Consider the following 23,227-nt stretch of genomic DNA (forward strand, 5'->3'; position numbering starts at 1 on the left):
GTGAGTCCCTTCCAACTCAGGAGATTCTATAGTTCTATAGAATCTATAGGTCTATGATTCTATGACTAAACCTCAGACACTGAAAGACTTCCTTTGAAACAGAAATTTCACCAATCTGAAAGGAAAGTAATCTTAAGTACTTCAAGACTGTTACGAATGTTTACTCAAGTACCTCATTAAGCAAACTCACGTCACAACTTTATCTTTGTGATGCCTTCATAGAAAAGGTTACAAGATGTTGTAGAAAGGAAACACGTAACGCACAAGTCTAATAGAAGTCAGTGGTGCTAAATGTACCTTAAACAAGACATAGTACAGTAAGAGAATAAGACCTTGACTGTTCTGCCAAAATTAATGGGCACAGTGTAGCTAACATCCTGCGGATCCCTTTGTAAATATGCCTATTATGTTGTTTCACAGCAGCCTGCAAGAACAAGACTTAGGCACCAAGGCTTCAAACTAACTGAAACCAGAACAGAAACTGTTGCTTAACATAATGGGCTGACAAAGTCAGCAATAACAGGTACACCAAATTGTCCCTCCTCAGGACAGGAAGAAAAACTCTGCCCCTAGTTCACATATAACCCACATGGAGAGATTGAACCTGGGAGCATCCCTTGAGCTGAGGGGACCACACTGCTCCGGTGGCAGGGGAAGACCGAACAATGGTGGCCCCAACAGGCTCACTGTCAAATGGTGTTTTGTGAACATGGCCAGAATGAAGAGTGCGAGGGAGTGAAAGTATCATTCTCCAAGCCAGACACAAGCCCTCCGTGCAGGCTAGTTATCAAATTATATATAAAGTTATACATGTTGCTTTTCTGGGTTAAATAAAGACAGACAATTCATTCACCTAAGTAAAGCTCAGTAATTGTTGTTTTCTGGCAGGATGGATGACACATCATGATTCCAAGTCCACTGTTGTCTGTAAATACTATCAACACCTTCCTAATTTTAACCTTATAAAAATAGATAATTGGCTTGCAGCATACACAGTGACATCACTCTCCAATCAATAGATAAAAAGGGATAAGTTTATATACAATTCATTAGTTCATAGCCTTAAACCAATCCAAGTTCAACTAGCAAACATGTGTACAATGTCCAATGAAGTAAAAGTGCATGATGACAGGAGCAGCATTTTCCTGCCAGGAACTGTACAGAGTCCTAGTCCATCTAATAATTAATTGTTTCCTTCATACCACTTCCCACGTGCTTCTAAAGGAAATACTATAAATTTAATATTAGTGGCCTTGGTCAGTTCTTGAACTTTAAGATGTTGATATTTCTTTACTTTTTCTGTTGCTCTGTCTTCCAAATACATTGATTTACTCTCATATCTAACCGTGATATCTACTACAAAGGCCTGATTTTCCTTAACAAATATATCTGAGTTATGTAGTTCATTGTATTCATTTTTTTGCTTCCTAGAATACTACCTTTTTTTTTTTTTTTGCTTCATTCACCTAGATGTCACACGGTTGGTTATGTCTCTTAGTCTCTTAATCTTTGCAGCTTGCACCACAGGGCAGTATGCAATAATATGTGCACAGCTCTCATTCTCCACCTGGCCGTGTCTGCATGATTTAGTTTGAGTCTGTTGCCTATCCTTAATCAGAAATTCTCTGTCTGGTTCGGCATTAACTCTCAGCTGTTCCCCTGTCATGAGGTTCCTATGGGGAATTCCTCTAATGTTCAATCCAGCTGTTACTGATATTATCCTTCTCGAAGCTGAAAATTTCACAGCCTTGGGATACAAGCTAGGTCCAAATTACAAATTCTTGGTTTTGCCAGTTACAGTGTTTCAGAAAAATCACCTTTGCAGTGGGTATCTCCCATTTCAAGTCTGGCTCCTCACCACATAACTCCTCTGACATAACCATAACTTCTTTTGGATTTCAAATGGATGGAATTTGAAAATATTTAAAAGATGAGATCTTTATCATCTCCTGCTGCAATTCACAATCTTTCAAACACTTTCTCAATGACATCCTGCTCAACAACTGCTCTTAATGTCTCATCCAAAGACAGCACAAATCTGTGCGATCTTCAAGCTGGCCACACTAGCAATCAGTCCTGAGATCAGTCCAGTAATACCTAAACCCCCACATCTCAGGCTGTGCTATGACTTGGCAGATACTTTCCAATAGATGTAACCTTTCCTTGACAACAGCTCAAATTGCAAGTCCAGGGTTTCCAGGAACATGGTTTATGATTTATCTGGCAGACCACACTGATATAATCACAGAATTCTATGTCCTTTAAGGATGTCAGCTTTATAAAAGCACTCAAATGGAGCCTTTCCAATCTGTTCCAATCTTATCTTTTCCAGTAGTTCTGGGTTTGATATTCCGGTCTACAGGTCAATATGTAGTCTGGATACTTTTCAGGGCTTCCAGGTTCAATCATATTGAGGGGGTGCTGTTAACTGCCCATGAAGGACAGTAATATGAGCCTTTAGTGGTCTTGATGTAAATTCTATCTCCTTTTATGTCTTGAGGCCTGTTAGCTCACAGAAGACCTCCACAATCTCAGGTTTTTTTCTTCATTCCCACACAGGATCCACTCAATAGAACCAAGTTGTGTGCAAAGATCACAGTTGTTTATTTTGCAAGCAATATCGAAACCCACATCCTTCCTCATCCAAATTATACAGTTACAGGGTCCAGAGATAAGTTAAACAAAATTGGAGATATCTGATCACCTTGTTTTGTACCAATCCAAATCCCAACAGCATCCAGCTGTTCATTCTTCAGGTCAATGTAAAACTGATGTTATCATATAACTTCATACAATGTTATGATTGTCACACCCTTCTGTTCAAGAGCTGTAATGATGCAAGAATGGCTTTCAGTTTCAAAGGGTTTTGCTAAGTCAACAAAAACTACTCCCAGGGGCCAATATTCCTTCATGTTTCTAACTAAAAGTTGTGATGGTTTCAAGTTTTCCACAGGTTGTGATGATCTCATAAATCCCCTTGCCTTGGATTACTGGAGAGCACAAGAACCTACCCAGAAGATTCAGTGATCAGCTTTGTGTTTATAAAACAGTATTTTTTACTTTATTAATACACTGATGCTCAAACTTCCTTCAGGAGTTTGGACATTTGGCATACTTTCAAATCAGATATTACATCTACCCTACATCAATTTTTTTCTGGTCATAGCCAATAGAGCATTCAGAAATATCCTTAGCTTTAAGCACAGGTGTAAAGTGCAATTGCTAAATCAGGAGCCCTGACTTTACATGAATTTCCACATGAGCCTTCTGCAAATGTTAGTAAGCACAGGCTATTTTTGAAAGGCATGCTGTGGAGGGCTGCACAAGAGCCCTCTGCACTCCCTTGGAGGAGAGAGCCCTGAGCCCAAAAAGACTCTCCCCAGAGGTAAGCAACCTCGGGTCATGGCGAGAAAGTGAACCACCCCCAGCATGGCTTGTTTCTATATGGTAATAGCCTGTACCCAGTTGGCTAGTTGGTTTCTACCCCACCCCCTGCCTTTCCCATAAAAGGCCCCTGTTCCTGCCCCTCGGGAAGGCAGTCTTTGCTCCCTGACCTTCCCTTCGCAGGGGCTGCTGGACAATAAAAGCTGCCTCTGTGGAATTGCCAAACGAGGCTCCTGTCTCTATTCCCGAGTTCACCTTGGGTGATTTCACAAAGAGCTGAATCACAAGAGCTGCAGTCACTTGTAGCAGAGAAGTTGCCACACTTGCTGAACCCCCCTGCTGCCTAGGGAGGCCTGCGGCCACTGCCCCTGGAAGAGTTGGTCTTTGCAGGACGCTCTCTCGAGGAAGGTCGCGGCACACCAGTGCTGACCAGCATCAGATCCCCTGCGATAGAATATTAAGGAAGTTACAGTTAAGGAGAAAGAAGAAAGCTTTTTAAAATTATTTCTATCTAATATACCCCCTTTTTTGGAACAGAAATTTAAAATGTTTGTATTTTAACAGCTTTTAAGAACAGTCTTCATTCTTGAAGCTATTGACAAAAATGTTGGTTACTGCATCCATCTAATGTGTCTTTTAGATAATACAGTTCTTAAGGCAGTGTTTCAAAAAAATTGCTTGCTCTGTTGAGTTATCAGATTCAATTAGCCCCTTCAGAAAAGCAATCGATACCCCACCTGATTTAAGAAAGTTGCTATGCAACGCTTTTATATAATGGCAGCAATCCTTTTAGCTTTGGGAATCCAGCACAGTCTCCACTGGTGCCATGCTCAAGCACTTGAATTATATGTCCCTGAGTAAAGACGAGGAGGGAGGGAGAGAGGGAAAAGAGGAAGGGAAAAGAGGAAGGGGAAGCTGTACCAGACAGAACTGCTTCTGAATAGCCCCCTAAAAATCCATTGGACATTTTTGATGGATGCAGCAGTTCTTGCCTCACTCACTTCTAAGGGTACATCTGTAGGCAGCAGGCATCCACTCTCTACCAATAATCAGGGACCATAGGTTCAGTGAGGAACTGTGTTACCTCTTGGCACATTATCTGAGCACCAAAAAATCAGGCTGAATAAGCCCCTGATTATGGGCATAAAAAGGCAGAAGGACCAAAAATTATTAGATATTAAAGATTTTGGCCCCAGTCCTGAAGCAGGATATTAATCATTACTTGTTAATGTGGTGTCCCCATACTAAACAGCACATGTTTGACTAGTTAATTTTGGAACTACCAAGATGATTTGAGAGCTAAAAAGAACATACATAAAACCTGCAATAAAATAATGGTACTGTTGCTGATTATGTGTACGAGCCATGAGTGAGAGAGCATTGATAGACACAATTGAGAGGTTTGTTATTCAAAGATGTGCTATTGTAATAAAATTCTGTAACTTCAGTAGACAGAATGCCATAGTTCTGCAACATTGCACAAATGCTAATCATCTAAATGGACAAACAGTAATATTAAAGCAATCTGTGTACTAAAGGCAAAATATTGTCTGAATTAATCTGTATGAAGAAAAGGTGACTGCATTTGAGTAGGCTAATGCTGATTTGCTGGAAGTTTTTTACAAAAGTTATATAGCAAATGCAACCTTGAGATCATTAAAATGCAAAATAATGTTAGCATTGTGTACTCCATGGCTTTGAAGGAGTTTTGATAAACAGGAAATATGCCCTTTACTCAACTGTAATTATGGAGATCATTTGCATAAAGACAGAAATATAGCCAATAATTCCAAATAGCATTACAAGTAAAACTGGAAATCAAAAATAAGAGACTGATACAGTTCAGTTTTTCCCAAACATTTTCAGGATTCTTCCTTCATTCAGAAATTCGCTTTAGAATCCACACAAGATTAAACCACAATATTTAGTAGTTTTTGGGTTAAAACCCAAATTGTGATATTCAGTAATACTACAGAGATAATGATGTTAAAACCAACTGATAAGTGTGAAAGATTCATCATCACTAGGCTGTATATTACAATACTTGTACAGAGAATGTACTACAGGCTGGTTGAGCCTGTCTGCTACAGACAGGTTGAGCACAGTCCCTGACTGAAAAACTCGACCTGTCTGTTACAGTGCCAGAGCTTGGAAGGGGAGAGTGTCAGATAGAAATCAAGAGGTAGTAACTTCTTAAGCCATGCAAGCTCAGTCACAAGAGCACAATGCATTGTGCTCTGAAGTCTAAAACACTTAAGCATTTAAAGTACTGTGTTGATTGATGACCGCTGTTCCAAAATCATTATTAAAAAGGAGAGACAGATGTAACACTGGGCAAAGAAACTTACAAAGGAGCAAGGTGGAGAGAGGGAAGCACATCTTACAGAAAAGAACTGTGAGAAAAATCAGAGGAGCAGCTGCTTTTGGCTATAGTGGTGTCAGGGCAGAGCATGCCTATTAGGGAGCTTCAAGAAAAAAGGATACCACACCATGAGAAAGCTTTGGGAGTAAGGGAACTCTTCAAGGAAACATGCTAGTATTGCTGCCTAGTAACAAGTAAGTGCTCATTTTTATGCAAAATTCTTAAAAAGAAAGACAATCCATATACATAATTATTTGCTTGCATTTTCTAGAGAGAGCTCACCAGAACGGAGCACTGCAGATAAGTTGTTCTTCAGTATTCCACCCACCAGTTTATACAATAACGTCCCTTCAGGACATACATCTCCACCCCCTCTGAGAATGGCCAGCTATGGCCCACGAGTATCAATACACACCACATTGCATCTGTTCTCATTTCAGACTGTAGTTAAACACTACATATTTGTTAAAAAGGCAAATATCTCAGTGATAAGCATAGGTGAATAATAATGCCCATCCTGAGTGTTGGAGATACTGAAGTGTGAAAGGCAAATGGCAACATATGAATAGAGTATAAAGTAGAAGCTGACAGATTACATCACTTGTTTTAATGTACTAAGGCATGTCTTGGAGGGGTATGTAGTATGGGAACCTTGAGTCAAAGCTAAAGCTTTATCTGTGAGGGCTTGAAATAGTGATAATTTGTTTTAGTTTCTTTCTACAGAACAACATAACTATTTTAAAACCAGGAACAAACATAAGAAAAAAACCACTACTTATTCATGTCTAAGTATATTTGACAACATATCAAGATTCTCCAGTCTTCTTTCCTTATTGTCAGCTTTAAACACCAGACCTGCCATCGATCTGCTATAGGAAACTACAGGTTGTCTTCAATTAAAATTACATACTACCCTTCCTTCTGTTTTCCCAAAGTTGTTTTTAAAATAACTCCAAATAGCCCTGATGCTTCCAAAATTCCTTGGAGTTATATATTTCTCACAAAGTTCTTTTGTCCTTCAATAATGCCTCTAGCATAACCATTTATCTTCTAATACCATAGTCCACCACCATTTCTTCAATAACTAGTCCATCTTTGCACCCGGGGACCACCAATGCATATAATTCCACATTTACTTATCTCTATCAACAGTCAGCTTTCCTCAAGTAAAATTTCTTTAAAAAAAAAATTAGTCTCTTTTCTGATCAGGAGATTCTTGCCAGTGTGGAGAATGTTTAAATTCCTCATGTGTTTTAAATGACCATAGTATTCTTTGCATGGACTTGCCAGTTGTAGCCATTGTGTCGGGATGTTAAATGTGCTCATCCCAAAAACTTCCATGCTGTCAAACCTTCCAGGACACTAACTGTATAGTGCTGTAAATGAACCAATATGAAGAAGAAATAAAATATTAAAAATGTATTTAGAAATAATTTGACGGGTCTTATCCAGAGGCATAAACTCCCATTGAAATTGATTCTAATAGATCCCTCAATGACTGCATCACAAACACATATTTCTACATTGCACAGGTGAGTGCTTCCAACTGTCAAAAATATTTTTACTTCATCAGAGTAACCTGTCCTGCCAAATTCTTAGGAAATCTGTTCAACAATAGATTTTCATTGGGTTTATCTCTGTATTCAATAATATTATAAGCACAGGAAATCTGCAATCATGATGTACAAGCTCTAGACTTTGTTCATGTTGTAAGCACTGTCTTAGATAAAAAGACCATTGGCGAAATTCTGTTTGTCCAAAATCTGGTGGTTGTAATAACATTTTTGGTAATCCCAACACTAAGTCGTTACACACAAAACATGGAAGCAAATTAAAAAGTTTTGTTTCACCCATCTCAAAGGTTTAAACAGTTTCATGTCTAAGAGGAACAGAATCTACAAGGGTAAGGGGAAAGGCACCACTTCCTCACATCACTTTCTCCACAGGTACACACTGAGACATGTCCTTGGAGAAGTTGAAATAAGCCAAAATCCAATAATCCTCAAGAACCGAATTTGACACATTCCATTTCTGCCATCTGATCACCAAATCTACTACATACCCATTTAGAGTCCTTTAGTAAAATAATTAAACTGGTAGTGAAGGAGCAGCAGCAGAAATATTTCCTCTGTTCTTAAAGCAGGAGACACTGTGCTTCAAAAGAGCTGAACCTTAGTTAAGATACCAAGGGTGGAGAATTAGGCAGTATCTTGCTTATCTCAAAGACTACAAATATCTTGAACAGCAGTTCATTACATTCTTTCTCTGTCTTTCATTTAACAGCTGCAGTTCAATACATTGCCTATGTTTTTTACTCAAAAAAACCCCAACCCCTGAACTGTATTTTAGTTTGGCAGAAGATGTTTTCAAATACTACCCATTCAAATGTAGATAAAATTATATGAAACTAAAGCAGTTGAATTACTACATATCTAGTGCATGCTTATCAGTTCACATAACACTAATATGGAGTAGATCATGAAAAAGTAAAACTGTTGCATATGGAAAAGATATTTGTCTTTTTATATAAGAAGAGAGCAATGCTTACTTTTCCAGTTTATATTCTGTGATAATTACCCAGGCCTTCCAGGCATGCAAACAACTAACAACATAAATCAGCTGTGGCAACAAATCAGCTGTGATTATTCTAGTTAGAAGTATGACTGTATGGAGTGAATTTGGGTAGTGAAAATGATCAGGCTTTTTCCAAAAGCCATATGCACTTGTGTACAAACTCTCCCCAGACCCTTGAGAGAGTGTAAAATGAAGGTCTTGGTCCCTCATCTTTAAATATACAGCACTTTTCAAAAGATTACTGGTTTTCACCTTCACTTGCTGGTCCATTGTACAATAGGGTGGGAGAACATAGTTACAAAATGTAAACCTTGCTACATCTTCCAGAGGCAGGGACATGTTGCACTGCATCCCGGTGGAGGGAGGAGCACTATGTGGATCTGGCCTCACTCAGAGCCTCTTCTGTCTCCAAGGAAGAGTTATGTGCATGATTGCAGAAAAAGAGGAATGCAGAAATAAGCAAGCAACTTCACCAATCCATATCAAAACTTTAAGTTCAGATAAAAGATAGGTGCAAAACTGATTTCCTTTGTTGCCTTAGTGATGGAACCCACAGTGTGTTTATACAGCCTCACCAAACAAAGTTTTGCAGCCTTTTCTAGGGATTCCTTTCATTATAAAAGAGATAACAGCATAAAAGATCAATCAATTTCAAAACTGCTCGGCCACCACCAATACAGGCTTTCTAGAGGTGACATAAAGATAAATGTTTTTCACATGTGCAGGCACATAAAACAACATTTTGAAAGAATTATGATGCTCACAGCAGATTAATTTCCAGTGGGCATTTCTAAAGAAAATAACTGACTTAGGAGACTTAAAGTGAGTTCTTATGTATCATTAATAAGACTTCATCCATTTCCTGACAGTTAAAGGTCATAGGGGTTAATAAATCAATCAGTTTGATTTTAGGAAGAATCTTTGCCATCTCATCAAGTAATATTAAAGATAGCTATGGTACTTGAACTGAAATGCAGGCATCTTTTTATCATACAGTTCTTCAGACTTCTTTGCAATTCATGGGACCTTGAATAATGATAGCTCAATGTTAAAGAACACCTAACTTCAAGAAAAAATTCTAAGCATCAGAAAGTGTAGAAACATCACACGAGATATTTATATCAAGATCAGTGAAATCTGTAAGTCATAGTTACAAATCTTTGAGGGAGAATTTAAAATCATACAAGGAAAATTGAGATCAGAAAATAATGAATACAAGAAAAATTGTCTGGGTTATTTCAGTAACCCCTTGTTTTTTCAAACAGTCTGAGATATTCCACACATCTTGGAAGCAAGGCAATACTTTCTTCATTTCTGAATTGCAAAACATACAAGTTTTGCACTAACAACAGTATGTATCAAATAAACTGAATATTCTTGCCATGGAGACTTGGAAAGTCTCTAACAAAACTTTCTCTTTTGCTGAGAATGAGAAGTAGAGTAGCATATAAAATATAATTTTTCAGTATATGCCCTACAATCATTCCCAAAGGTAACCCCTGACCTCAACAAGAGTTTTCACAGGAACTTTTCACTGTAATCCAATGCAACAATAATTTCATTTTGGGAACCAACATGCAGTCAGTGCTAAAATTCCTACTTCATATGCTCATGAGTTCAGCTTTTATTTTTATTTTGGGTAAGAATGCTGCAGAAATGGTATCATGGACAAATTTTTTCTTGCTATGTGTTCACTGGAAAACTCCCTTTTTACATTATGAAAGTTTGTTAGGAAACAAGCAGTGCTACTTGCAGGCACTGACAAAACATTTACTCAGTATTTCCTGTTAAAAACCTCTCTCTTCCATTGCTTATGACTTCCACCCCTCAGGATAAAGTCCTCCACTATCTTCCTCAACATGAGTGTTTCCCAGAAATTTTGGACCAGACTTAAAACTTCTTGGAGGAAGATACTACTGTTTTTCATTTTTAAAAAATAATTAAAATAATAATAATAAAGCACTTTTCCACTTGTTTGAAGCACAAAGTGAGTCAGATCTCCATAGGAAGCTCAGCAATATTAGAAAAGACTGCCCAGGTCTTTTCTGCTCATTAATATAAGTGATCATTTAAGTGGTTCTAACTTCCTTTAGTTAGCTAGAATGATCCCCAAAGCTGATACAATCTTCATGCTGAAGGAACTCCTAAGTGTCATGCTCCCCTTCCAGCATCTGCTTCTGAAATGCCTGTGAGAGCTCTGGAAAAAACAGAATACTAAGTGTCTGTAAAGTAGGCAGCTTTTGAGAAGACAGAATTTGCAAATTCTTACAGACGGGGGAGAAGTTCCAATTTTGGCTGCAATTTCATTCTTTTGGAGCACTGAAAATACTTCACATCTAACTTAATTTGACCCTCATAGGCTGACCAGTGTCACAATACAGTAAATTACCCTAAATTAGCAAGGAAACTGTAGGTTGGGAGCCAAGTCATTCCCTTCACTTCCCTGTGCTTCAGGACTTCTCCATGAGAAGCTAGGAAAGTTCAGCATCAAATGTATGCTCATAACCTTGTTATCAGTACTAAATTTTTTGCTTATTACAATAATGCCTTTTACCCTGAATTTCTTGATTACTACAGAAAACCCAGATGAAAGTGGGAAACAAGAGGTACTATTACTCAGATTTTCAGGGGCACCAGGGACCTGGGCTGCATGAGTTAGGAGACCTCTCCCACCAGACTGCAAGCATTTCTTTCAGGGCTACTGTCAATAAGGGGCAGTTTTGAAGATATCTTCCCTGCCAAGCAGAAACCTTCTGAAAGGGAGTTGAAAAGTAAAATATGACTCTGTATTATCACCAGATTGTCATGGCTAGCTTTACCTCTGTTTGATTTTTTTAAAATAATGTTACTAAGGTACATTATTAAAGTGGAAAAGTCAGATATCCAAAACCCAAGGAAATGCCAAAAGTGAAGTTTGCCTTATAAAATGAGGGTTATAGTACCTCAGTATGTCTCAAGGTGGCTGTAAGAATAATGTTTATGAAACACACAGATAAAAAAGTGACAAATGCTTCAGAAAAGGTCAGAGGAAATTAATACTTCTTTCTTCAGAGCTGGGTTTGAATAGGATGTTACCCAACATGGCAATAAAGACCAGCACTGCATACTGAACACTGAGGCAGTAAAATAACATTGAGTAGCTGCCCATTAAAGGCAGGATATATCCCACCTAAATTTAGCAGTACAAAAAGTCCACTCTAATGGAGTCACGTAGACTCTGCTCTGGCTGAAGAGATGCAGACTTCTCCAGCAGCAACTCATATGATCCCAAGATAATCTTCTGAGATGAGGAGGAAGAATAACCATCCAGAGCTCCTTCTATTTCCCCTTTGACTCAAGACAAGAATTAGACATCAGGTTTAAGCTATGTACCTAACTGGTACGCAGCTAAACTGAGATGAAATTAATCTGTCCTAAATAAATACCATATATCTCAGTTATTAAAGGATTAAAATAACAAAACAAACCAGCCTAGTATATAACCTTGTTATTGCAGGTTATTTTATGATGTGTGTGCAAAGGACACTTCTAATACAATAGTTTAATTCTGAAAGTCTTCCAATTTTTAAAGACCAGTTTTGCAGACCCTAGTGTGGGTCTTCTTATACAGTGTGTAAGTGCATTTCCATGCTAATTACTTAGAACTATAAAAACTACATGAATCTTCTCTTTCCTACTGTTTGTGTTTCCCCAGTTCTGATTTTGTCATATGTTCTGTCTGACAGAAGAGAGTCTCACTACATACGTATCTCAGTTTCTTTCCACCATCTTCCATGCTACACTAAGAGGTTTTCATCTTCTAGTCACCAAATTCCATCATGCTAAGAACTGCAAGAGGAAAACCCAGTACCTGATAGATCCCCACCATAGGCTCTGCTACATGGAAGTGGTATTTATTCTTACTTTTGCTCCAAGAATGTTCATTTGATTATTCCAAACTAAGACAGACGCCATAAGATGGGATGAGATTATTTCCTCATAATAGAGACTCAAGTTCATTAAAAGCTCTGCTCTAAGAAAAGCAGAATTACTCTTTAACTTTCCAAATGTTCATGTTTTCCTTAAGAAAGGAGATGTTAGTTTCCTACAATAAAACATGTTTCTCAGGCAAATAAGATGACTCATCCACCCTCAGATATTTCAGTTTGCCAAGGAAAATTTTTAAAAATTCATTCCATATTGAAACAAAATCAAAGTATATTTTGAGTCAGCAGTTTGGCCAGGAAAAATGGTACTCCAGGTAAGATTATGCTATGCAATGTCTGCCCCTAACTACAAAGAAATAATTGAGGCAAACCTCTGGAAAAGTAGACATCTCTATTACCCTTCTCAGAAAGTATGATTGCTTTGTAATACAGTGAAATCAATCATTTTCAGGAGCATCTGAATCACCCTGACGTGGCATAAGTCATACTGCTCCAGGGAGCAGACTCATACACAGCTGCTGGCATTTCACACACTACCACTGCTTTATAAGGCTGCCTACCCACTCAGAGGCAAACAGGGATACTCAGGAGGAAAGGAGCTTGTCTGAAGCACAGATCTGACATGTTACTCAAAAAAGGAGGGAGTGCTTAACCCCCTGCCATCACCCTTCTCCTGGAACTTGGAATGTGACTGCAAAGTTAGTCACTAGCTATCCAAGGAACAAGTAGATGCTTAAAAGGCTGAGATTACAACACTGAGATGCTTCAGTTCCTGCATAATCAAAATTTTTTGTTTGGAGCTCCTCTAACTGGAAACTGCCAAACTTGTGAAGACAACATCTACCTCAACTGAAATGAGCACTAAAATGCAGTCAGACCCCCACTGTCTGAAAACCAGATCCTTAATATCTAACTCCAGTGATTCAGAAGACTTTCCAATTCCTATTGGAAGTAAAACCAAATAGCACAGCATGAAGTTGATAAAGCTTAAGTGATCTACAAGTCTGATATTTCACAGCTTTCCAAAAATAGGAACACATTGAGAGAGGCAGTGCATTTTCCAATCACTGCTCATGAACCAAAAATTTTCAATCACTGGTTATTTAACTTTCACACAGACATGCACTGTATTTCTAGGATATTCTCCAGAGATTAACTAACCTTTCCCTGAAAGCAAAGCTAATGCACATGCACAGCAAAATTTATCCATCAAATAGCAACCAATGGATTTAAATCCATGTTAATAGGACCACTGCCAAATATACAAATAGCAACCAATGGATTTAAATCCATGTTAATAGGACCACTGTCAAATATACTTCAGACCTGTCTGCTGAACTTTCTGATGTGTGTAATAGTGCTGTTCAAGGCTAATTGTTCATCTTTACATCCTGCATGATAGCAGAAACACAAGGAACAGCCAGTTCCTCTTGCGACACCTTTCAAAATTTAGAGACTTACTTCTGTTCAAGTCAAAATCAAAACTCTGAAAGAATTTTTTAAAGGACCTGCACAAGTCTGCTTTCAGATTAAACCTCAACATGCATAGCAGACTTGTCTAGACTTGGATGAAGAGCTTTTGTAAGCACACTGAAGGTGAGGGTCATAGTCTGAGGTTTTGAAGATCCAGTCAAGTTTCTGCACTGTCTGATTCAAAGCAGGGTTTTGGAGAAGCAACAGATTAATTGCAGTTCAGAGCTGGGAGATAAACTACATCTCCAAATCTTAGTGCAGTGTCACAAGTACCACAGCTTCTAGAAAAATGAAAAATAAATAATTTTTTTTCCTCCACCATTTACCTCTACCCAAAAAATATGTCCAAAGTTATTAGAATTTATGAAAATATCCAGCTTTTATAAAAAAACCTGTTCTTCACCCAGATCCTCCAAAACCTTCAACTAGCTCTATAAAAAAATCCTATAAAATGTATCAGCACAAAATCAAGTGAGTTAATCAAGATGATCAAGGAAAGTAAGAGTGTGCCAGTGGAGAAGATGAACAGAAATTTTCATTTTCTTTAGAGATATGCCAGAAAGCTGCTCATTTCAACTTAATAGAAGCCAGAAGAATGAGGGAAAACAACCAGCAAAGTGACCAAAAGACTCATAGCTCAAAATTTTGAAAATTCCAGCAAGGCTGGACATGTAGCAGGATCCACAAGCATCCAGTCATCTTGGGATCACGAGGAATCTTTCATCAGGTATATTTTTTCATGTTTATTTGTGAACCAGAGGGAATATCTCCGAAGTTTTGAGCAAAGCACGGTAAGGCATTGCTAGGCAAGAGAAGACAGAGTGGGATGGAAGTAATGCAACAAGGTCAAAGCAGCATCTATCGAGCCAGAGAGAACTAAAGCCAGCTGTAGATTATACCTGTTTATATGTTAGGAATCAGAAAGGACAAGCAGACAGATTTTATGCAGCTCTTTGACCAATGCTTAGCCCCAAAAGGTACCAAAGTTGTAACCCAACAATACATTCATTTGGCTTACATAAAACCTAACCAGAAATAAACAAATACTCTTTTATTCACATGGGATATGCTCTAGGGCAGACACTGTCTTTCTTTTAATCCAAAGAAGAATTCTTTTTCTTGAGAATATTATAAAATACTGACTTGATCAGAAACTAGAATTTCTCCTGCATTAGGAAACTCTGACCCATGATCCTTTGTTTCCATCTCAGGGCAGATGTTGCAGTGCTTGCAACTTTTATGGAAGGTGAAGTTGTCCCCTCCCTCCCTTCAAACCTCAAGGTATCAAAACATGTTGGAGTTCAAGCCTAAAATGCTTCCATTTTATGTAAGGCCTCTAGGGAGATGGAGCTAATGAGGGATCTCTCACAGCCTGAACATTTCCACCAGACTGCTTCCTGTGATTGCTGCAGTCACAATACCCCACGATACACAGAACACCTAAACACAGGACAAAGCACAGCCTTATTTTGCATAGAGGCCAGAACACTTCAAAGAGGATGGATGTGCCTTTTCACAGTGTACTACAGCATTTCAGGCAGACAGACTCACAAATGGATTCAAATTATTTTCTCAGTGAAAAAATCAGTGTTTTCAGCCTACCAACATTTTCCTATTGATTATTTCAGTTTTGTATGAACCAGATGCCAGGCACTCAAAGTTACAACCTTTCCCCAATATTAGTGTATACTTTCTGCTTTTAATTAACCTAGTGTTTCCAGTTAGTGCATAACACACCAAGTGCAGTATCACAAATCACAATATGGAAATGCTGACATATTTGAATGCAGTGAGAACTTTACCAGGATTTTATGCACAGTTTGAAAAATCAAATAAAATCCCGTTAAAAAAATAAGAAGGGAATAGGCTTTATTGGAGATAGGGGTAACGATTCATCTGATTCTGTGTCACTTTTATAATCCTAGCTTTTGAGCTTCTGGGGCCTTATATTGATTTTCTCTGTTCTTTCTCTCCTTTTTTCTTTTTAAGTTATGGAAAGTGAACGCATTTAATATAAAACAGATTTTGCTTTATTTTTTCAGGTAAGCCTGTTAAAAGTAGAAAATACTTCATCTACTGCGCACAGAAAAAGCGTAACATTAAGCATTTGACATTAAATCTTGGTAGATAAATATCGTCTCTATTTAATTATCTGTTAAAAACTGATAGAAGGGTAGCATCAGCTTTTGAAATCCCCAGCAGCAAAACTCCCACTGATATCAGTGGGTCTAGGATCTCACTCAGAATTTTACCTTTTTTTTCCTTTTTGAACAAGCAGCATCTCTTTTGCAATAATTGACAGCCATTAGTGTCAGTTTGGCAGATACAAAGCTGCATGGTTCTGTGGGAAATTTATGCCTCCTAACATGCCGTGCTAAATTTAAACCTGTTGCATAATATGCAGATTAATTGTCATGCATGTAATGCAGCTAAGAATATCTGAAGTTCAAGGGAAGCTAATACACATGCAGACTAAAAAGGAGGGTTTAAATGCATTTTGGGCTTTACCACATGGAATAAAAAGCACTGACGACTCCCTTTAGCAAAGCTATACCTTCTCACAATCGCTTCAGTGAACATACATTTCATTCACTTGACCCATGTGAATGGTACAAAGCACCACCTGCATTAAAAATAGGAAAACAAGAAAAGACAGACTTGCTTTTTGATTCCATTAAGCCGTCACTTCAGTCCTAGTCTTGGGGGCAGCCTGCTCCTAAAGCAGTTCTGAGAAACTCTGAAACCTGATTTTTTTCTCCAAAATTAGAAACTAGAAGACTTATTTCTACAATACCTCTTGTATTCCATCTTTTTTCCTGCATATTATGCATAAGAAACAGACTTCTTTTTCTGTTTGATCTCTAAGACTGAAAAACCTTTCTTGTAATTCACATTTTTACTTCTGGTCTGGGCGTGAATGCAAAAAAATGCAGCACAGGTAGATATTGCATATATCTACATCTTTTCAGAAAGTTAAATAGCAGCTTAATCCAATATGAATATTGTAGAAAAATTTTATTATCAATCATTACAAAGAACACAGACAAAATAAGAAGGTTGGGTGAAGTTCCATCTCTTTGGTCTTCATTTCTAGTGCACATTCCAAAGTGAAAACTTCTAGAAACCTTGACAGATTAGAAAGGAGAATGGCTAAAGAACCATTGCCAGTATCTGGGCTTTTTATTGGTTTGAGGGTTGGGGATTTTTATCACCTAACTGTTATCACCAAACATTTTCTGGAGTAATTCCCCGAGAATAACATAATTCCTAACCTATAGCCCAATTCTCAAGTGAATTTTCACGTTCCTACTTCATGTTGAACTTGAGCCATCAAAATGCCTTTAATATTAGCAGCCCAGACGTGTTCTTAATTCACACAAAAATATTCCAGGCCCCCCATCCAAACATTATGCTTCACACAAACCACTTCCCACTGAACACATACTTAAAAATTTAGCCTCCTGATTTTCAGCTTCACACAAATACAGGTTTCCTTTTGCTCTGTCAGGCCAGGATATCCACAAGCCTTCTGCACATGATATTTACTCTCACTTTTTATCAGGTATCCCAGCCCTACTGGAAACAGCACACTGGAAGATAACCCTAGTCTGCACTAATGCAAAAGAGCCCCCAGTGACAATGTCAAATAATTTATTGGTATCAAAAGTGTGACATGGTTGGAAAAGGTAGGAGATATGATAAAATTCTTTCCGTGTTCTGAACCATTCCCCATGTTTCAGTGCAGTGTGATGTTGATGCGAGGCTATTAAGCCCTCTGATCTTGAGAGGATATCAGTTTGGGATTAGTACCCTATTACTTGACTTTTTGGCACAACCTGAGCCTGCTTGGATTAAGCATAACACAATCACCAAGTAAAACACTCAAGAATGCTTTTTTTAAAGGAAAACCAAACTATAAAAACTTTCAAACAAAAGTTCAGTATTTTAACAGCAGAACACCACCCCCAACCCCCCCCAAGATAAAATATGAGTATTTTGAAAAACACGAAAAAGCACATGGAAAAAAGTGGTGATTGTTACTCATTGTTGCTATTGTTAATTGCTTCAAACCAGAGATAAGGTTGACAGGAAAATCTGAAAGAACTAAGTCCATGGCGTCATAGGTGGTGATTGGATCAAGATAAAAAATAACCAGAGAAGATGAAGAATAAGAGATAATTTGAAATATTGTGAACAGTTCCAAGCAAGAACTAAGTGCTGAGGGAGAATTCACCTGTAATTATGGTGTTTGTTAAGCATTTTATGAAGGTTTCCAGGCTTTACATCTAGCATACCACTTATTATATCCTTGCCATGATTAGTATATATTACTGAACAAGAAGTTCAGACCAAGAGCAATTTCTGCAAGCACACACCAACATGGTCTAGGCATGGACAGAGCTGGATCCCAAGGAATGAACATCTGTCAGCTGTTTGGGACACAGCTTTGCAGGGGAAGGAGACAAACCAAGTTGTATCAGCCCCTTGCTTAACTAATCAGCTGCCAACTGCAACTATGGCCAAGCTCAAAAATAGCTCCACTAGGAAACCTGGTGAAATGGTGACTTTGTCTGTGTAGATAAGCCCTGAAAGAGACCACACAGCTGAAGTCCAGGTGTAGAATACCCACTAAGGCACCAACAGGGAGTGGCTTAAGCTTTACATGACATCCCCAGGAAGGCTGCAGAGGTAATTAATATACTTCCTATGTTTTTCATAAGAATAAGGATCGCAGAAGCCTCCTGAACAGAAACATAATCCACTCTTTGCCTTTTGGAATGTATTCCAGTTCTTATTCTCAAGACCTGGATTCAGCATTCCACTTATTCTCCGCTAATATTGTACTTCACTAACTCCTTTTACTTTGCCCAAGATGTTTGACTTTTGGTGCTCTTCTGGGTGTCTGACTCACCTTTTAAAAGGGTCAGTCAAGAAAACTTCTCTTTCAACAAGTCCCTTGTTAAAGCACACCCTCTGGAAGATGATGAAAACTCTTCTGAATCACGTAAAACAAGTGTTTATGAAAACAGACATGCAGCAAAATAGTGGAAGCATGACAAACACAAGTTTTTCTTCAGTACCTGCTGTTGCATTTTCTCTAAGTAGCAGCCCAGCTATCACAAAGCGCAGAAGCATTTTAAGAGAAAAATGTATCAAAGACAAAAATCCATCATAAACAAAAAGCAGTTCAAAGGAATTTAATTTTTTTTTCATATACTACTGTTAGGATGCCTATTTAATCATTACTTTATTCAGTTCTCCACATTTTGGTCTAAATCTCCTTCACTTTCTTTATTTCCCTGGCCTCTTGAATCAGAACAGACAAGTTAATGCTGTTTACTTCATCAAATAAGTATTCCTGACTTGTATAGCTGGCAAATAATTTATTTAACTGCTTACTAATAAGCAAAGAGAAGAGAATCTATCACTAAAATAATCTTGGAACCCTCCATCTGTTATAGATAGTGTGTTTCTGTTCAAACAAATGCTGGGAATGAACAATTTATTTTTCTGTTTACTTGCTAACCCAAACCCTGCATATTTCATGATGATGGAAAAGCCTACTGATGAGTGACTAACCCCAGAGACTCAACAGAACATATATTTACAAGCTGTCTATAACTTTAGAGCCAAAGCACCAGCAAAAAACCAAAGGACCAAATATCCTAAGGTGCTCTTGGCGAGGAGCAGCCAGTATTTTAGATTTCATTCTAACCCATCAGGGTAGAATACAGAAAAGTTGAGGGTCCCAATAGCATTTTATTTGAGTTGGAGAATCAATCACTTTGAAAAGAGTCAATAGCACAGTTAGGGTCAACATTACCACATTTTCTGAATGGCTCCATTATCAGTCCATTTGTTTAGATTTTGGGAAAAGGAATACATGTTCAGCACCTAGCACAGTGGTCCTGACCTTCTGGGTCCTTTGGCATTACCCTGAACTAAGTTACACTTTTAACAAAGTGCAGAAACTAAGTACTAATACTTTCCTTAGATGGGGTCTACCTGAAGAGACTAACAGGTAGGGCTAAGACCAGCTCTTCTCATATTTTATCAGGATACATGGAAATTGCAAACAACATAAAACTATTGCATTATTGCAATTGAGCTGATTTATCTGTACAGTGAAGTCAGTCCTCTCTTAGCAAGAGCTTGCTCATCTCACTGATTAGATCTGCCATTTTTATAAACAGCAACAGAACCCATCAACCATCTGGTGATCTCCAGCCAAAGGCTAGGAAATAAGCTGGGGTCTGCCACCAATGCAGAATGTACATACAGCATATCAGGGAGAGCAGGGGAGGGGCACAGAGACACGCAGATAACTCATACCACCCAGGGTGAGCCCAGGTGCTGGATCTGAGCTTAAATAGGCTTCTGGGCAGTGGGCAGAGAAGTGGGTGGAGGTCCCAGCTGAAGGCCCTTAGGGCAATCACAGGTGCCCACAGGGTCCTGGCACACACGTAAGCATATGCATAGATGTGTAAGGGGTTGGTTAGTGTTTAGAGTCAATAAAAGGACATCATTGTGTCCTGGATGTATTGCTTCTTGCATTAGCTTAGAGGAGACTGGTTTGGGTGATGTGCTCCATAAATCACGGGGAATAAACCCACTTTGCTCTCTCAGCTGTATGAATTGTTTTTTTCTCTGAGAAATGCAAGTCACTGTGCAAGCACACCTACAGCAACAGGCAGGTTTCTTAGAGCACTGGAAGTCTTGAACAGACTGACAGTCTTATTCCTGCTGAAGGCAATAGTAGTTTTGCAATTTAGGGTAGGCAGGGTTTGAGCAAGAAAGTCAGGAAAGGATCTGAAAGCCTTCTGAAGCTGACCTCTCTGACATTCATAGAGTTCACTGGTTGTTCAAAAAGCACCATCTTAGATAAGTGTGAGTCAGCCTGGGGATATTCATAGAATCATGGAATGATTTAGGTTGGAAAAGACCTCTAAGATCATCCAGCCCAACTGTTAACCCGGCACTGTCAAATCCACAACTAAACTGTGTCCCCAAGTGCCGCATCCACGTATCTTTTAAATACCTCCAGGAATGGGACTCTACCACTTCCCTGAGCAGCCTATTCCAATGCTTGACAACCCTTTCCATGAAAAAAAATTTTCTACTATCCAATCTAAACCTCCCCTTGAGCAACTTGAGGCCATTTCTTACTTGTTACCTGGGAGAAGAGACTGACCTCCACCTTGCTACAACTCCCTGTCACACAGTTGTGGAGAGCGATAAGGTCTCCTCCAAGCCTCCTTTTCTCCAGGCTAAACAACCTCAGTTCTCTCAGATGTTCCTCATAGGACTTGTGCTCCAGAGCCTTCACCAGCTCTATTGCCTTTCTCTGGACCCACTCCAGCACCTCAATGTCTTTCCTGTAGTGAGGGGCCCAAAACTGGACACAGGATTTGAGGTGTGCCCTCACCAGTGCCGAGTACAGGGGGACAATCACTGCCCTGGTACTGCTGGCCACACCATTGCTGATACAGGCCAGGATGCCATTGGCCTTCTTGGGCACCTGGGCACACACTGCCTCATGCTCAGCTGCTCTTGACCAGCACCCACAGATCCTTTTCTCATCAGGCAGATTTCCAACCACTCTTCCCCAAGCCTGTAGCACTGCCCGGGGTTGTTGTGACTCAAGTGCAGGACCTGGCATTTGGCCTTGTACTATGAAGGAGCTCCTACAGGCAGGGGTCAGTCCTCTCAGAGCCTCTCCTCTCAGCAGGACCAGGCAGCCCCCACTACACCAGCTCTGAGACAGCCCTGAGCCCCAAGCCGCAGAGCCAGGAGGCACCTGCTCCTGGGGCCTGGCACCTGCACTAAAGAAACTGCAGAAGTACCTCCCTCTGCCAGAGAAATTCTGGAATTCAATCTCAAACACCTAAAGTATCTTCAGAACCAAATCCCTGAAACTTTTTAGGTATATTTTACCTGGTCCACTACAAAGAAGCATGAGGAAGAAGCAATGACTGCCTTTATGTTTGGATTTTTAAAAATCTTTCCTTCTCTTTCTTATTTCCTCGTAACAAGTACTATGCAATAAATGTTATCATTTGCCTATGAATGCCATTTAGGAATTTCTTTTGAAACAGCTCCCAGGAGAGTCTTCCTTTCTTTTAGCCTTGTAGGCCACTCCACCCAGAATGGAGGTGTCAAGAGATGGGAGCAGAGGAGGAAAGAACAAGAGCCAGAACAATGTCTGAGTCACATTCAATATCCAGTGAAGCAGAGGGATTCTTAAGCTGTCTCAATTAATTTGCAATTTTTAATGGGAAATAAGTTGCCCTAAAACACTTATGAAGAAGGTCCAAAACAAGAAGAGTGAGTCACAGCAAATATTGAGTTATCCCCAACATACTTCTATTTCCAAACGGTATGGTCCCTTCAGGGCTAGAGTCAACAGCAACAGGGACCTCTCCTGCCCTCTCTGCATCAGCAGAGACATCCATGCAATAAAACATATTTAAACAATTTCTTTTTCTTTAATCTCATGTTTCCTTCCTTTCAGCAAGCGTATGGGCATGCTGCTTAGGAAACACAGAATAATTTCACTGCTCTGCCTGTGCTTCTAATGGTGTGACATCACAGCTTTAAAGAGCTGCTGACCCCGTCAAAGTCTGTGCCCTTCAGTAAGTCAGTGCAAACTCGAGTTTGATTCACACAGAGGAACTCAGATTAACTTTATGAAGGAAAAACAAAGGCGGGATAAGACGCGTTTAGTCTTTCTTCCTTGCCCTGCTCTGTTCCTTTGTAAGCAGCGGCTCGGTGGCGGTTTGCAAAGGAAAGCAATGACTCTGAGTCTTCTGCTCTAGTGGGAGGTGTCCCTGCTCATTGCAGGGCACTGGACAAGATGACCTTTAAAGGTCCCTCCCAACTCAGGCCATTCCACGGCTCCCGGGGTGTCCCCGCGCTGCCGCGGCCGCCCGGGCTCCCGGATAACCGGGATTCTGCTGCCACCGTGTGGTCACCCCGGTCCGCCCGCCAGCTTCTCCGCTCGGGCGGCCCCGCCGCGGGATGCCGGGGAAAAGGCTGCCGCTTCTGCGGCGGAGAAAACAGGTCTTCCTGCAAAACTGGTCCTCACATGGACGTGCCCTCGGCCAAGCTTCACCCTAAGGCTGACCAGCCAAGGCCAAGTGAGTTTGATGCACATTTGGAGAGCAGGAGTGGCTGCTCTCAGTAGGTGGAGGCTCACCAGTTTTACCCAGTTTCAGAAGATGCTCTTCTGTGGTTTCTGATGGCCCTCACCGGTCCTCCAGTGTCACCCATTTACAGATGGACAAACAGTAGTGCTCAGGGCAGAAATAGTTAGTTTGCAAAGCACCAAAGGTCTATTGAATTTCCTCCCATAATATTGACAGTTGATGATGGTTTAAAATGTTTAATAGTCAAAACTGTTCTGACACAATCTCTTGGACTCTAAGGGTCGCAGATACAAACAGCCCGCTAAATCCATTTCCTCATGAGCATTTACTAATGGTGGAAATGCCTCTGGAGCTTGTTACAC

The sequence above is a fragment of the Corvus moneduloides genome, chromosome 1 (assembly GCF_009650955.1).
Source record: "Corvus moneduloides isolate bCorMon1 chromosome 1, bCorMon1.pri, whole genome shotgun sequence".
NCBI lineage: Eukaryota > Metazoa > Chordata > Aves > Passeriformes > Corvidae > Corvus > Corvus moneduloides.